This window comes from Hypanus sabinus, chromosome 6 (assembly GCF_030144855.1).
Source record: "Hypanus sabinus isolate sHypSab1 chromosome 6, sHypSab1.hap1, whole genome shotgun sequence".
NCBI classification, from domain to species: Eukaryota; Metazoa; Chordata; class Chondrichthyes; order Myliobatiformes; family Dasyatidae; genus Hypanus; species Hypanus sabinus.
In genome coordinates this window covers 132,706,738-132,722,626 of record NC_082711.1, presented here as the reverse complement: position 1 = coordinate 132,722,626, position 15,889 = coordinate 132,706,738, and the positions used below count along the sequence as shown (strand labels likewise).

The 15,889-nt window shown below is 44.3% G+C and overlaps 1 protein-coding gene across 2 annotated transcripts in view; it reads right to left on the bottom strand.

Annotated features, from left to right (window-relative positions):
- The window catches only part of LOC132395848 (linker for activation of T-cells family member 2-like), a 130,009-nt gene extending 114,949 nt beyond the window's left edge, over nt 1–15,060 (bottom strand). For both annotated transcript variants that reach the window (XM_059972965.1, XM_059972966.1), the window contains exon 1: nt 14,920–15,060. The gene's annotated coding sequence lies outside the window, so the exon portion shown is untranslated. The remainder of the gene's footprint in view (nt 1–14,919) is intronic.
- Nucleotides 15,061–15,889: the final 829 nt, after the last annotated feature.

Genomic DNA, 15,889 nt, shown 5'->3' with positions numbered 1-15,889 from the left:
GGGCCAGGTGCTGGTCAGTGGGACTAGGCAGAGAAATGGTTCAGCACAGACAAGAAGGGCCAAAAGGCCTGTTTCTGTGTTGTAATGTTCTATGGTTCACTTCTCGCATTCTGCCCCACGCAAACCCATTCCAAATAGAATGATCGCATGAGCTTTAAATGTTCTACCTGGCTGCTTTCTTTTCCATTCAGTCGACACCCCGACAGACTCTGTGTTTCTGGTGAGTTTTTAGCCTTGCAAAGAAACAGCAGTGACCATTCAGTACCTTCAACTCATTCTACCCTTCGGTAAAATGATTAGTGACCTAAACCTCATTCTGCCCACCGGTAATAAGATTAGTGATCTATTACCTCATTTCCATTTATCTGCCTTTCCTCCATACCCCTTATGTTTTCAAGATGAAGATGAAACATTTTGAAGAAGACAGAAAGAGTGAATTATAAACTTTGTCAAGTGGATTAATAATCAGCTGAAATAGTTGTGGAAAAACTAGCTTCCAGTTAGGAAATTTATTGGTATTGGTTTATTATTGTCACATGCATCAAGATACAATAAAAAGCTTTTGTTTGCATATAATTACAACAAAAACATAAAGCAGAATATAACGCTGAGTTATAGAGAAACTGCAGGGCAGGTAGGCCAACAAAATGCAAGGGCCATGATGAGATAGAATGGCAGATCAAGAGTTAATCATTTAGCATGCGAGAGATCCGTTCGGGAGCCTTAAAGTAGTCTGAAAGAGCCTGGTGGTGCATACTGTCAAGTCATAGAAAAGTACAGCACAGAAGCAGGCCCTTCAGCCCATCTTATCCATGCCAAACGATTTGAACTGCCTACTCCTGCACCTGGACCATAGCCCTCCATACCCCTACCATCCATGTACCGATCCAAACTTCTCTTAAAAATTGAAATTGAAATTGCATGCACCACTTTCACTGGCAGCTCGTTCCACAGTTTCACAATGCTCTGCGTGAAGAAGGTTCCCCACATGCTTCCCTTAAACTTTTCACTTTTCACCCTCTCACGGTAGTCCCAACCAACCTCAGTGGAAAAAGCCTGCTTGCATTCATCCTATCTATACCCATCATAATTTTGCTTACCTCCACCAAATCTCCTCTTAATCTTCTATGTTCCATGGAATAAAGTCCAAACCTGTTCAATCTTTCCTTATAACTTAGGTCCTCTAGACTCAGCAACATCTTTGTAAATTTTCTCTGTACTCTTTCAACCTTATTTTCAGATTTCCTGTAGGCAGGTGACCAAAACTGCAGACAATACTTCAAATTAGGCCTCGCCAATATCTTATACAACTTCAACATAACATCTCAACACATTGATTAATAAAGGTGAATTTTTTTACAACCCTGTCTACCTGTGATACTACTTTCAATGAATTATGGACCTATTTTCCTAGATCTCTTTGTTCCAGACCTATCATCGTTGGTCCTCCCAAAGTGCAAAACTTCAAACTTGTCTGCATTTAATTCCATCTGCATTAGAGCCTTTCTTAAACAGCGGAACAACATTGGCTACCCTCCAATCCTCTGATACCTCCCTGCAAGGGTCCCAGCAATTGCTGCACTTACATTGTGCAGGGTACCAGGGAACACCCTGTCAGGCCCTGGGGATTTATCAAAGCAGCAAACACCAGCTCTTCTGTAATCTGTACAGCGTCCACAAAGTTGATACCATTTTGCCTTGCTTCTACAGAGTCTGTGTCTGTCTCGTGAGTAAATATAAATGCAGAAAGGGCTTTTAAGATCCCCCATCCCTTTTGCTCCATGCTTGGATTACCATGTTGATATTTCAGAGGACCAATTTTGAACCTTGTAATCTTTTTGCTCTTAACATATCTGTAGAATCCCTTAGGACTCTCCTTCACCTAGACTTCTGGAGGAACCTCATGCCTTCTTTTAAATCTTCTGAGTTCTTTCTTAAGTATTTTCCGGCATTCCTCATACTCCATAAGCACCTCATTTGTTCCTACCTGCCTATACAATACAGCTCCATTTTTTCTTAACCAGGGACTCAATATCAATTGAAAACCAAGGCTCCTTTACTTTTTATTCTGACAGGCACATACAAGCTTTGTGCTCTCAAAATTTCACTTTTGAAGGCCACTTTCGCCAGAAAACAGCCTGTCCCAATTCACACTTAGCAGATCCTTTCTGATAACATCAAAATTGGTCTTTATCCAATTTAGAATCTGAACCCACAGACCAGACCTATCTTATTGCAACTAATTTCCTTTGAAACTAATGTCATTGTGATCACTAGATGCAAAATGTTCATCTACACAAATTTCTGTCGCCTGCCCTGTCTCATTCCCTAACAGCAGTGCACAGTCTCTCACTGGGACTTCTATCTATTGATTAAGAAAACTTCCATGAAAACTTTTGAGAAAGTCTGTCCCATCTAGTCCTTTTACAGTAAATATGTGGAAAGTTAAAACCACCTACCATAACAACCTCATGTTTCTTGCAACAGTCTGCGATCTCTACAAATTTGTTCCTCTCAATCCCTCAGACTGTTGCATGGTCTGTAATATAGTCCCATTAACATAGTTATACCTTTCTTATTATTCAGTTCCATCCATAACAGTAAGCTTTTCTATCTTCTGTCTAAGAGAAGTGGGAGAAGACAGAACGACTGGATTGGGAGTGATAGCCCTGACTGCTTTCACAATCTCTCCTTTCAAGAGAGCTTTGACATTCTGAAACTAATCTGAAAACATGTTGGAAGGTCTTAAATAAAAGAATTAGGTCATTATTTGAGGTAGTATAAGGAAAAACAATAATGTGGATCCAAGCCTCACTGTTCTATCATTGAGTTGGGGAAAATGACAAGTGTCTCCATTTAAACACAAAGTGCACCGCAGATGCTGTGGTCAAATCAAGACACACAAAAAAGCTGGATGAACTCAACAGGTCAGGCTTTGAAAGAAGCAGTCAACGTTTTGGGTCGAGACCCTTTGTCAGGACTCAAGACTCAGGAGCCTCCATTTGTTCTCTAAGTCTCTGACTATATCAATAAATCCAGCACAGTCAATCCAATAATATTTCTGCAAACCTACAACAGTGAAGTAGCAAACCCAGCACAGTAAAGTCAATCGTTATCTATCAGCAACTTACCACAGGAAATAAGGTAACCTTGTGAAATCCACTAAGAAGTCAGAAAATTCTTCCCTGGTACACTCTTAACATAATGATAAAACAAATACATTTCCTGAACCACCTCAACTAATATCAAAATACTGCAACTTTGTACAAGTTATGTGGGGAGATTGGAGAAGCTGAAATTGCTCCCCGGCTCAAAATAGATTGAGAGAACATCCAAAAAAGGTGACTAAATTCTTAAACGGTTCAGGCAGAGTAGACCAAAAGGAACTATTTCTCACTGTGGAGGATTTGAGAGCTAGAAGACATAGAATGAATATGATAGGGAAAAGTGACATGACAAGCTTTTATTTTGCTCTGGAATCCACTGCCACAGGTTGACTAATAATATTCAGAAGAGAACTGGATAAATATCTGAAAAGAAAGAACTTGCAGGGCTATGGGGAGAGGTCGTGAGAGTGGAACTAGAGAGACTGCTCATATGCCGAGGCCAGTAAAGACGACAGGCATAATGGCCTCAATGTTTGCTGTAACTGCTTTATCATTCTGCACTTGCTCTCAGTGGAAACAGAGAGGTAATTACTCTGGGGGAACAACAATGGCAAAGCAGTGCGGTAAATCATGTAAAAATACAGAGAGGAGGGTAACCCTGAAACCTTTAACTTTTTACTTGCACCATTTTAGCTTGGGAGATGGGGTTAATAACGGCAAAGTCAGGTTTATGGACATATGCACGTGTGTGTACAGTTGTAATGAAAAATTTACTTGCATCACCATCACAGACACATCCATTCAGTGGCCACTTTGTTAGGTACCCCTGCCCGTTAATGTGAATATCTAATCAGCCAATCATGTGGCAGCAACTCAATGCATAAAAGCATGCAGACATGGTCATGCTCTTCAAACCAGAGATCAGAGTGGAGAAGAAATGTGATCTGAGTGACTTTGGCTGTTGGTGTGAGACGGAATGAATGGTTTGAGTATTTTTTAGAAACTACTGATCTCCTGGGATTTTCACGCACAGCTCTCTCCAGAAATTACAGAGAATGGTGTGAAAAAGAGGGGTAAAAAACATCCAGTGAGTGGCAGCTCTGTGGGTGAAAACGCCTCATTAATGGGAGAGGTCAGTGAAGACCAGCCAGACTGGTTCAAGCTGACAGTAAGTCAGATAACCACGAGTTACAATGGTGGTGCACAGAAGAGCATCTCTGACATTGAGCCTTGAAGTGGATGGGCTGCAGCAGCAGATCACCCTGGGTTCCAACCTTGTACCGAATAAAGTGACCACTGAGTATCGTATCATATAAGCTGCGCTGACAAGAAAAATATACATTAGATATAAATTGAACACAGTTTGTACAGGAAAGAACACAATTAGAACAAGTCTATTTTAATGAAAAGCGACGGAAGTCATAGCGGGCATAATATATTCCTAAACTGTAGACATTTAGAATTTTGCCTGTTGGTTCAAGAACCGAATAGTTAAAGGGAAGTAGCTGTGCCTGAACCTCATGGTGAGGGACTTCAGTAGCTGAGGAGGAAGAGGCATTAGGAAAGCAAAGAGGAGAGGGAGTGGGGCAAGCAGAGGGAGGCAAAGGGGTCAAGTGAAGGGAGGATGTTGGTGAAGGAGAGGGAAATACTGTGAAGGGAGTGGAGAGAAGGACAGAAACTGCAGAGAAGAGGGAAATTGAGTGAGAGGGAAGGAAAGTATACCTTTGGGAGGGGGAGGTAGAGATGGAATGGAGGTTAACAAGACCATAGTTGGAAGGGGAAAGAGTCCGAGTAATTGGGAGAAATGTGCAGTGAGGAAGACAGGACAGGAATAAGAAATCTCAGAGCCCTTTGCACCAAAATAACTTTGGGCTCCATTACTTCCTCTCCCCAAACCTCTGCCCCACCACCCCGCTCCCAGCTGTCTCCAGCACCTTCCTCCCAGACTTTTAAGGGAGCAACCATTAAAGATGGGAGACTCAGAAACACCAGCATCTTCTGAGAATCCACAGCTTGCAGCCATAGTGTCTAGGCAAACACAGTCTATGTTCGCAGTGTAAGCATTTACCAGTATGCACACTTACGACAATGGGATGGAACAAAAAGTGTCATCTTGCTAAATGAAAAGTTTCATTTGCTTCACATGGAAGAAAAGAATAAATCCAGGTCATGTCAGATTGCACTGTGGAAACTTCCATGTGTCTGGATGGGAAGGGTTTAGCAGCAGCAGATACTGGGTGATTAATTGTTCTGCTAGTCCCCGGGGCTTGTGGGGAGCGACCATACAGATGTTTCTTATGGTTTTATAATGGTGTTTATCCACTCCTGCTGATATCCGCAATTGAGCTAATAAACTATATGGCATATAATGCATTCCCTTTCTTTTGGGAATTCTGAAGCAATTATAGTTCAAAAATCCAGTGGTAGACGTAATTTCAGAAATTCCACAATAAACTTGCGCCATACCAGAAAATGGCTGTTAAAAAAGGCTAATAAATCTGTTCTATTGGCCACCCTTGGTGTGATCTACATCCGAGTTCAATTTGTTATCTAATATTTCCACACTACACAGGACAATACACTCCACTCTACCTATTGCATGGAGAATTTTTACATCTTGGGCAGCACAATTCTTCTCTATTTCAAAGTAATTCAGTGAAAACTAGCATATAGATGCTAATTGCTTGCATTTTTTGTTTGTGTGATTTGATTTTATCTCTTTGCACGTTGGCTGATGATGGTCTTTTTATTATTGGGTTCTATTCGGTTTCGCTGTTTAGTGACTGCCTGTAAGGAGATGCATCTCAAGGTTGTATATAGTATACATATCTTGATAATAAATGTACTTTGAATTTGATAAATGTAAACCAGAGACATTGCTATCAAAACTGTATCAACATTCACTAATAATGTGAAAAGACAAAAAAAATGCTGGAAGTAGCGACCAAGTAAGGCAGTAATGGCGGAAGGGAAAAATTTCCCATTATCATTAAATATGCTTAATATTCCAGGTCAGAGAGTCTCTGGAAAGTAAGAGAATGTTCTGGGTCAGAACGTCCTAAGACACAGATAATATTCCTGAACACGATGTCCCAGAGACACAATGTTCTGGAACAGAGTATCTCTGAAATATCAACAATGTTCAGAGACGGAATGTCACTGAGGCGTGAGGAACATTCGGAGACGGACTGTCACTAAAACAAGGACAATGTTCAGAGACAAGTGTTTCTGGGATCCAGACAATGTTCTGGGACAGTGTGTTTCTGAGACACAGACAATATTCAGGAACTGAGTGTCCCTGGGTCATGGACAATTTTCTGAGACAAAGAGTTCCTAGGACAGGGAAAGTGTTCTGGGGTGGATCATCTCTGAAACATGGACAATGTTCTGGGGCAGATTGTTTCTGATACATGGACAATGTTCTGGAACAGAGTGTCTCTGAGTCATGGAAAATGTCCTGGGACAGAGTGTCTCTGGGACATGGACGATGTTCTGGGACAGAGTATCTCTGGGACATGGACAATCTTCTGGAACAGAGTGTCTCTGAGTCATAGACAATGTTCTGGGACAGTGTTTCTGATAGATGGAAAATGTTCTGGGACAGAGAGTCCCTGGGACATGGACAATGTTCTGGGATAGAGTGTCCCTGGGACATGGACAATGTACTTGGACAGAGTATCTCTGAGACATGGACAATGCTCTGGGACACAGTGTCTCTGAGACATGGACAATGCTCTGGGACACAGTGTCTCTGATACATGGACAAAGTCTGGGACAGAGTGTCTCTGATACATGGACAATGTTCGGTGACAGAGTGTCTCTGAGATGTGGACAATGTTCTGGAACAGAGTGTCTCTGAGACGTGTACAATGTTCTGGGACACAGAGTCTCTGAGACATGGACAATGCTCTGGGACACAGTGTCTCTGAGACATGGACAATGCTCTGGGACACAGTGTCTCTGATACATGGACAAAGTCTGGGACAGAGTGTCTCTGAGACATGGACAATGTTCGGTGACAGAGTGTCTCTGAGATGTGGACAATGTTCTGGAACAGAGTGTCTCTGAGACGTGTACAATGTACTTGGACAGAGTATCTCTGAGACATGGACAATGCTCTGGGACACAGTGTCTCTGAGACATGGACAATGCTCTGGGACACAGTGTCTCTGATACATGGACAAAGTCTGGGACAGAGTGTCTCTGAGACATGGACAATGTTCGGTGACAGAGTGTCTCTGAGATGTGGACAATGTTCTGGAACAGAGTGTCTCTGAGACGTGTACAATGTTCTGGGACACAGAGTCTCTGAGACATGGACAATGTTCTGGGACACAGTGTCTCTGATACATGGACAATGTTCTGGGACACAGTGTCTCTGAGACATGGACAATGTTCTGGGACACAGTGTCTCTGAGACATGGACAATGTTCTGGGACACAGTGTCTCTGATACATGGACAATGTTCTGGGACACAGTGTCTCTGAGACATGGACAATGTTCTGGGACTGAGTGTCTCTGAGACATGGACAATGTTCTGGGACAGAGTGTCTCTGAGACATGGACAATGTTCGGTGACAGAGTGTCTCTGAGACGTGGACAATGTTCTGGAACAGAGTGTCTCTGAGACATGTACAATGTTCTCTGACAGAGTGTCCCTGAGATGCGGACAATGTTCTGGAACAGAGTGTCTCTGAGACATGGACAATGTTCTGGGACAGAGTGTCTCTGAGACGTGGACAATGTTCTGGAACAGAGTGTCTCTGAAATGTGTACAATGTTCTGGGACACAGTGTCTCTGATACATGGACAATGTTCTGGGACAGAGTGTCTCGGATACCTGGACCTTGTTCTGGGACACAGTGTCTCTGAGTCATGGACGATGTTCTGGAACAGAGTGTCTCTGAGACACAGACGATGTTCTGGGACAGATTGTCTCTGAGACACGGACAATGTTCTGGGACACAGTGTCTCTGAGACATGGACAATGTTCGGTGACAGAGTGTCTCTGAGACGTGGACAATGTTCTGGAACAGAGTGTCTCTGAGACATGTACAATGTTCTCTGACAGAGTGTCCCTGAGATGTGGACAATGTTCTGGAACAGAGTGTCTCTGAGACATGGACAATGTTCTGGGACAGAGTGTCTCTGAGACGTGGACAATGTTCTGGAACAGAGTGTCTCTGAAATGTGTACAATGTTCTGGGACACAGTGTCTCTGATACATGGACAATGTTCTGGGACAGAGTGTCTCGGATACCTGGACCTTGTTCTGGGACACAGTGTCTCTGAGTCATGGACGATGTTCTGGAACAGAGTGTCTCTGAGACACAGACGATGTTCTGGGACAGATTGTCTCTGAGACACGGACAATGTTCTGGGACACAGTGTCTCTGAGACATGGACAATGTTCGTTGACAGAGTGTCTCTGAGACATGGACAATGTTCGTTGACAGAGTGTCTCTGAGACGTGTGCAATGTTCTCTGACAGAGTGTCCCTGAGATGTGGACAATGTTCTGGAACAGAGAGTCTCTGAGACATGGACAATGTTCTGGGACTGAGTGTCTCTGAGACATGGACAATGTTCTGGGACAGAGTGTCTCTGAGACATGGACAATGTTCTGGGACAGAGTGTCTCTGATACATGGACAATGTTCTGGGACAGATTGTCTCGGTTACATAGACAATGTTCTGGGAGACATTGTCTTTGGGACATAAACGAAGTTCTGGGGCAGAGTGTCTCGGATATATGGACAATGTTCTGGGACACAGTGTCTCTAAGTCATGGACAATGTTCTGGGACAGAGTGTCTCTGAGACAGGGACAATGTTCTGGGACAGATTGCCTCTGGGACATGGACAATGTTCTGGGACACAGTGTCTCTGAGACAGGGACAATGTTCTGGGACAGAGTGTCTCTGAGACAGGGACAATGTTCTGGGACACAGTGTCTCTGAGACAGGGACAATGTTCTGGGACAGATTGCCTCTGGGACATGGACAATGTTCTGGGACACAGTGTCTCTGAGACATGGATAATGTTATGGAATGGAGGGTTGCTAAGTCATGGGAATTATTTTGGGACAGAGTGTCCTGACACACGGACAACATTCTATGTATTTGATATTAATATTAAATGGCAGAAAGAAACAGAGAACTTCAAAATGCTCTAAGGGACTTGTTAAAAGATTTAAAATTTGTACAAAATTTCCACTTTTAACTTGTTGTTTGTAAAGAATATTTTGTGAGGGGGTGGCGGTGGTGCCACAAAGTATCAGTTTATAGATCTCATATGGTCTGGTGAATGGCAGTGTGGGTTGCTCGATTTTGATTAGTGGAGATGTAGAGACAAGGGAAGCATCTGGAGTGAAGTCATTGGCCAGATAACCGTTAAACACAAAAAACTGTGTTACTATTTTAATACCTTAGCAGCAGTCACTTCATTAACATTTTCAGTTTTAAATACTATCAACTTCATAAACAAGAAATATCATTTTATAAATGGTAAGAGACTGTGCGTATCCTGAGATTTCTGGTGGAAGACATGCAGCTAAAGGAAACAATCAAGAAGGTAATCGATCCAGGGTTTGTGTACAGATGCCTCGCTCAACTACAAAGGGTCTGCACCTGGAATATCATGCACTGGTCTGTTCTCCTGACTCAAGTATATACATACTTGCATCGAAGTGAGTCTGGTGAAGGTCCACCCGATGACTCATAGGTTCAGTGATGCACCATACATGGAGAAATTAAAGTGACTGGGGCCTGGGCCATCAGTTTATAGTGAATGCAATGTTATAAATTCTTGTAAGGCCCGACAGGGTGGATGGAGAATTAACATTTCAAATGAAGAGGTCAGTCATTCATGACAGGCATGAGATGAGATTTCTTCATTCAGAAGGTATGGAACCTTGCCAATGTTCCAGCAGGCCTGTCGAGAAACCGTGCTGCTATGTTGAAACCTTACTGTTTATCTCAGCAAAAACGATTAATGACTTTTCAAATCTCAAGTGAATCATGGGATGAGAGCAAGATAGTGCTGCTGAAATAAAAGATCAAACCTGATCTCACTAAGCGGTGAAGCAGACACGAGGGCCATCTCCTGCTGCGCTGTCTTATTGTTTAGAAATAGAACATCGAACGGTACAGCATGGGAACAATCCTTCACCCACCATGTTGTGACAAACTATTTAAGCTCAAGACGCCAAAATGATTTTGCCTACATAATACCACTCTCTGCATATTTGTGGGCCCATCTAAGGACTTTTTAATGCCTCTAGTCTATCTTCCAGGTACAAAAACAGTTCATAAACAAGAAAAAAGTTTCCTTTGAACTTTACCCCTTTCACCTGAAATACACATGCTCCAGTATTAGACAATTTAACTCTCATTACAATAACACGGTGGATAAAAGTGAAAAGAGAGAATTAGAAACATAGAAAACCTACAACACAATACAGGCCCTTCGGCCCACAAAGCTGTGCAGAACATCTCCATACCTTAGAAATTACTAAGCTTACCCATAGCTGTCTATTTTACTAAGCTCCATGTACTTATCCAAAAGTCTCTTAAAAGACCCTATCGTATCCACCTCCACAACTGTTGCTGGCAGCCCATTCCACGCATTCACCACTCTCCGAGTAAAAAAACTTACCCCTGACATCACCTCTGTAATTACTTCCCAGCACCTTAAACCCGTGTTCTCTTGTGGCAACCGTTTCAGCTCTGGGAAAAAGCCTCTGACTATCCACACGATCAATGCCTCTCATCATCTTATACACCTCTATCAGGTCACCTCTCATCCTCCGTCACTCCAAGGAGAAAAGGCCAAGTTCACTCAACCTGTTCTCATAAGACATGCTCCCCAATCCAGCCAACATCCTTGTAAATCTCCTCTGCACCCTTTCTATGGTTTCCACATCCTTCCTGTAGTGAGGCGACCAGAACTGAGCACAGTACTCCAAGTGGGGTCTGACTAGGGTCCTATATAGCTGCAACATTACCTCTCAGCTCTTAAACTCAAATCCCACAGTTGATGAAGGGCAATGCACCGTATGTCTTCTTAACCACAGAGTCAACCTGCGCAGCTGCTTTGAGTGTCCTATGAACTCGGACCCCAAGATCCCCCTGATCCTCCACACTGCCATGATTCTTACCATTAATACTATATTCTGTCATCATATTTGACCTACCAAAATGAACTACTTCACACTTATCTGAGTTGAACTCCATCTGCCACTTCTCAGCCTAGTTTTGCATCCTATCAATGTCCTGCTGTAACCTCTGACAGCCCTCCACACTATCCACAACACACCCAACCTTTGTGTCATCAGCAAACTTACTAACCCATCCCTCCACTTCCTCATCCAGTTCATTTAGAAAAATCACAAAGAGTAGTGGTTCCAGAACAGATCCCTGAGGCACACCACTGGTCCCTGACCTTCATGCAGAATATGACTCATCCACAAGCACTCTTTGCCTTCCGTGGGCAAGTCTGTCTGGATCCACAAAGCAATGTCCCCTTGGATCTCATGCCTCCTTACTTTCTCAATAAGCCTTCTATGGGGTACCTTATCAAATGTCTTGCTGAAATCCATATACACTACATCTACTGCTCTTCCTTCATCAATGTGTTTAGTCACATCCTCAAAAAATTCAATCAATCTCATAAGACACGACCTGCCGTTGACAAAGCCATGCTGACTATTCCTAATCATAATATTCCTCTCCAAATGTTCATAAATCCTGCCTCTCAGGATCTTCTCCATCAGCTTACCAACCACTGAAGTAAGACTCACTGGTTTATAATTTCCTGGGCAATATCTACTCCCTTTCTTGAATAAAGGAACAACACTCGCAACCCTCCAACCCTCTTACGGTGGTGTCTGAAAAGAGGATGCTGTCCAGGTTGCTACCATCTTGGACAATGACTCCCATCCACTCCATAATGTACTGGTTAGGCACGGGAGTACATTCAGCCAGAAACTCATTCCACCGAGATGTAACACTGAACGTCACAGGAAGTCATTCCTGCCTGTGGCCATCAAACTTCACAACTCCTCCCTCGGAGTGTCAGACACCCTGTGCCAATAGGCTGGTCCTGGACTTATTTCCACTTGGCATAATTTACTTATTATTATTTAATTATTTCTGGTTTTATATTGCTATATTTCTACACTATTCTTGGTTGGTGCGACTGTAACGAAACCCAATTTCCCTTGAGATCAATAAAGTATGTCTGTCTGTCCGTCAGAACCTCTCCCATCCTCATTGATGATGCAAAGATCATCGCCAGAGGCCCAGCAATCTCCTCCCTCACCTCCCACAGTAGCCTGGGGTACATCTCATCCAGTCCCTGCGACTTATCCAACTTGATGCTTTCCAAAAGCTCCAGCACATCCTCTTTCTTAATATCTACATGCTCAAGCTTTTCAGTCCGCTGCAAGTCATCCCTATAATCACTGATCCTTTTCCGTAGTGAATACTGAATTAAAGTATTCATTAAGTACCTCCGCTGTTTGTTCTGGTTCCATACACACTTTCCCACTGTCACACTTGATTGGTCCTATTCTTTCATGTCTTATCCTCTTGTTCTTCACATACTTGTAGAATGCCTTGGGGTTTTCCTGAATCCTGCTCGCCAAGGCCTTCTCACGGCCCCTTCTGGCTCTCCTAATTTCCTTCTTAAGCCTAATTCTTTAAATCAAGCAGAGATTGTAAAGAGGAGGTGACATGAACAGAAGTTTTGACACTGAGAGTTCCCCACCACTACCCTGCATCTGATTCACTGGCCTCCTCAAGGGAGTACTGCCCAAACTGCTGGAGGGACACACTGAAGCTTGGTGCAGCCAATATCAAGGTTCTGTGAGGAAGGACCACAGTCTAGTCTCCTTCCACAACAACACTTTGAGAGGCTGAGCTGAATGAGGAAGCCCTCCGAATAATGAAAGCCCAGGGGGCCATCTGAGGGGCAAAGATGCTACATTTGTATTTTTTCCCTTTACAGCTTGCATACTTAGTATAAAGTGATCAGTTCTGGTCGCTTCATTTTAGGAAGAATATGGAAACTTCAGAGACCGTGCAGAGACGATTTACCAGGACACTGCCTGGATTAGAGAATCATGTCTCATGAGGAAATGTTGCGTGATCTAGGACTTTTCTCTTTGGAACAAAGGAAGATGAAAGGTGACTTGATAGAGGAATATAAAGTGATAAGAGGCACAAATAGAGAGGACAGCCAGCACCTTTTTCCCAGGGCAGAAATGGCTAATACAGGAAAGCATAATTTGAAGATGACTGAAGGGAAGTATAGGGGGTCGTTAGCGGTAGTTTTTTTTTTACACAGTTGTTAATGCGTGGAATGAGCTGCCAGAATTGGTGGTAGAAACAGAATCATCAGGGATATTTAAGTGACATGGATCAAAGAAAAAATGGACAGTTATGTTGAAGGGAAATGTTAGCTTGATCTTGGAGTAGGTTAAAAGTCCGCTCTGCATTGCAGGCTGAAGGGCCTGGACTGTGCTCTACTGTCTTATATTCTGACCATGAATGCAAGGTTTTTTTAGCATTGTTTCATTGTATATTTTTAAACGTGAATAAAATCTATTATTGAAATAAATGGCACTGGTGTCCTCAACTGCTGAAGCTTTGTTGTTTCAATCAAAGGCTCTGCTGAGTGAAGGGCTGCTGGGATCCAGTAGGACAAGTTACCTCCCTGGTGGAGCAGGGGCCGGGGCAAGAGGTTCACCCTCAGCCTCCCCCAGCTCTGCACTGCAGTCCCCGATCAGCCCTAGTACACCTGCTCCATCATAGTCAGAAGCAACCACAATCCAAAGCACGGTCTTGCCCTGAAACTCCACCATCACTCTACCTCCACAGACACTGCTCAACCCACTGAATTTGCTAGTCTCCTTAGTGTTTTTAAAACCTTTTTTCTAAGAGAGAATCCCCTACTTTCTCGAAACCTGTCCATTAATCCAACTCTTGAATATATCTACACTGAGTATCCAGTGAAAGTAATATCCCCTTCCAGTCCTGATGTAAGGTCTTAACCTAAATTGTCAATTCCTTTGCCCTCACTCCTCCACCCACCTGAGTTGCTCCAGCTGATCACTTAAAGCTCTCTAATATAACATCAGCAGTCTCCCGTGTCCCCACTCCAGGGAATTGCATCTGTCCAGTTCTCCAGGGTACAGGGATTAAGATCCCCCTCCCCGGGGAGCAGGAGTCTAATTGATTGTGTGGCAACAACCCCGTCCCATTCACTGAGGTGGTCCTCTCCTGACTGAAGTTTAAACAGAAACCATGAAAGACCGAACATGCTGGAACCTGGAGCAGCATCTGGTGGGTGGAGGGAATGGCTGAGAGTTCAGGTTCAGAGTCAGCATGAACCTGTAACATCACCAACCACCTAGTGTAGATTTTAGTGAAACGGAAAACTTGGGGAACCTGGTTTACAAAAGGATTTTAAAGAACACCAGGTAGACAAACTCAACTCTCTAGGGTCCAGGGGAAGGACGCAACGTCGACAATTCTCTTCCTCCTCTACAACTGCCGTTAGACATGTTCAGTTTGATTGTCCTCCTAGTCTTCTCTTTAACCTTTTTCTAAATCAGATTCCCCAACTCTCTCACAACCCGTCCACTAATCCGACTCTTGACCAAATCCACTCTGGATATCGCGTGGTGTTACTGACCCATCCCAACCCTGATAGGTATCTCGACTGGAAACGTCGACCACACCTGTCCACCCACCACAGACGCTGCTCGACCGGCCGGCGGGTCGACACCTGCTGCTCCCGGGGAAACCCTTACCTGTGGCCTCAGGGGGTCTCTCGGCGCCCGTTCATCCTACTCCCGAGCTCGAGGGAAGAGCAGAGACTGAACAGGGAGGCAGGGGAAATGAAAACCCTTCAAGCTGCTGTTTCCGCTGCTTTACTGGAGTTGCGGCACCACATCCGCTCGCCGCCAGCCAAATGCACTGACTCCGGAGCCTGAGCTGCCGCCGGGTCATAGCAGGGGCTTCGCCGGGGGAGCACTCTGCGTGGGCGGCTGGAGGATGGGAGCCATCGTGAGCCCTGGCCTCACAGGCTGGGTATCCCCACCACCCTCCCGGTGAAAGATCCCACCGCTACCAGCGACTTTAGTTGTGGTTCACGCCCGGTCCAGCTCTCCGCCGCAACTTCCCACCAGCTCTGCTCTCCCCCGGCAAAGAGCGAATTCCCCCTTCCAGTACCTCCACTCAAGTCCTCTTTTTCAACTTTAAAACCAGACTTTATTCATTAAGTTGGTGTTAGTTTAGTAATCCGCACAGAACGCCTGGAGGAACTCAGCAGGCCAGGCAACATCTGTGGAAACAGTCGACGCTTGGCGCCGAGACCCTTCATCAGGACACTGATTAGCGTCGTTGGTCTCAGTTTATTGTCCCGTGTATTAAGACACAGTGAAAAACTTTTGTTTGGGTGTCATGCAGACACCATGGAGGGGGTGGGGGGAGCAATAACGCGATGGGTGCAGAACATGATGTGAGTCCAGTGCAGGCAAGTGAATAAAGTGCAAGAGCCCCCAGGCCAACAAGAACAGCTTTCTTTACATCAATGGTGTTATCACCACTGCTCAACTTCAGTGTTAGCACACTTTAGGTACAAGGCACCATGGCCGCTGGTGTGGCCTCTCTGAAGTGTTTGAGAGGCTTTGCTATAGGATGTAGTCTGTAGTGGTGGCAGAACTTTAGGCTGCAATCCTTCCCCAAAGAGCCTGTGTGCTGGTTGCACCCTGCATCCTC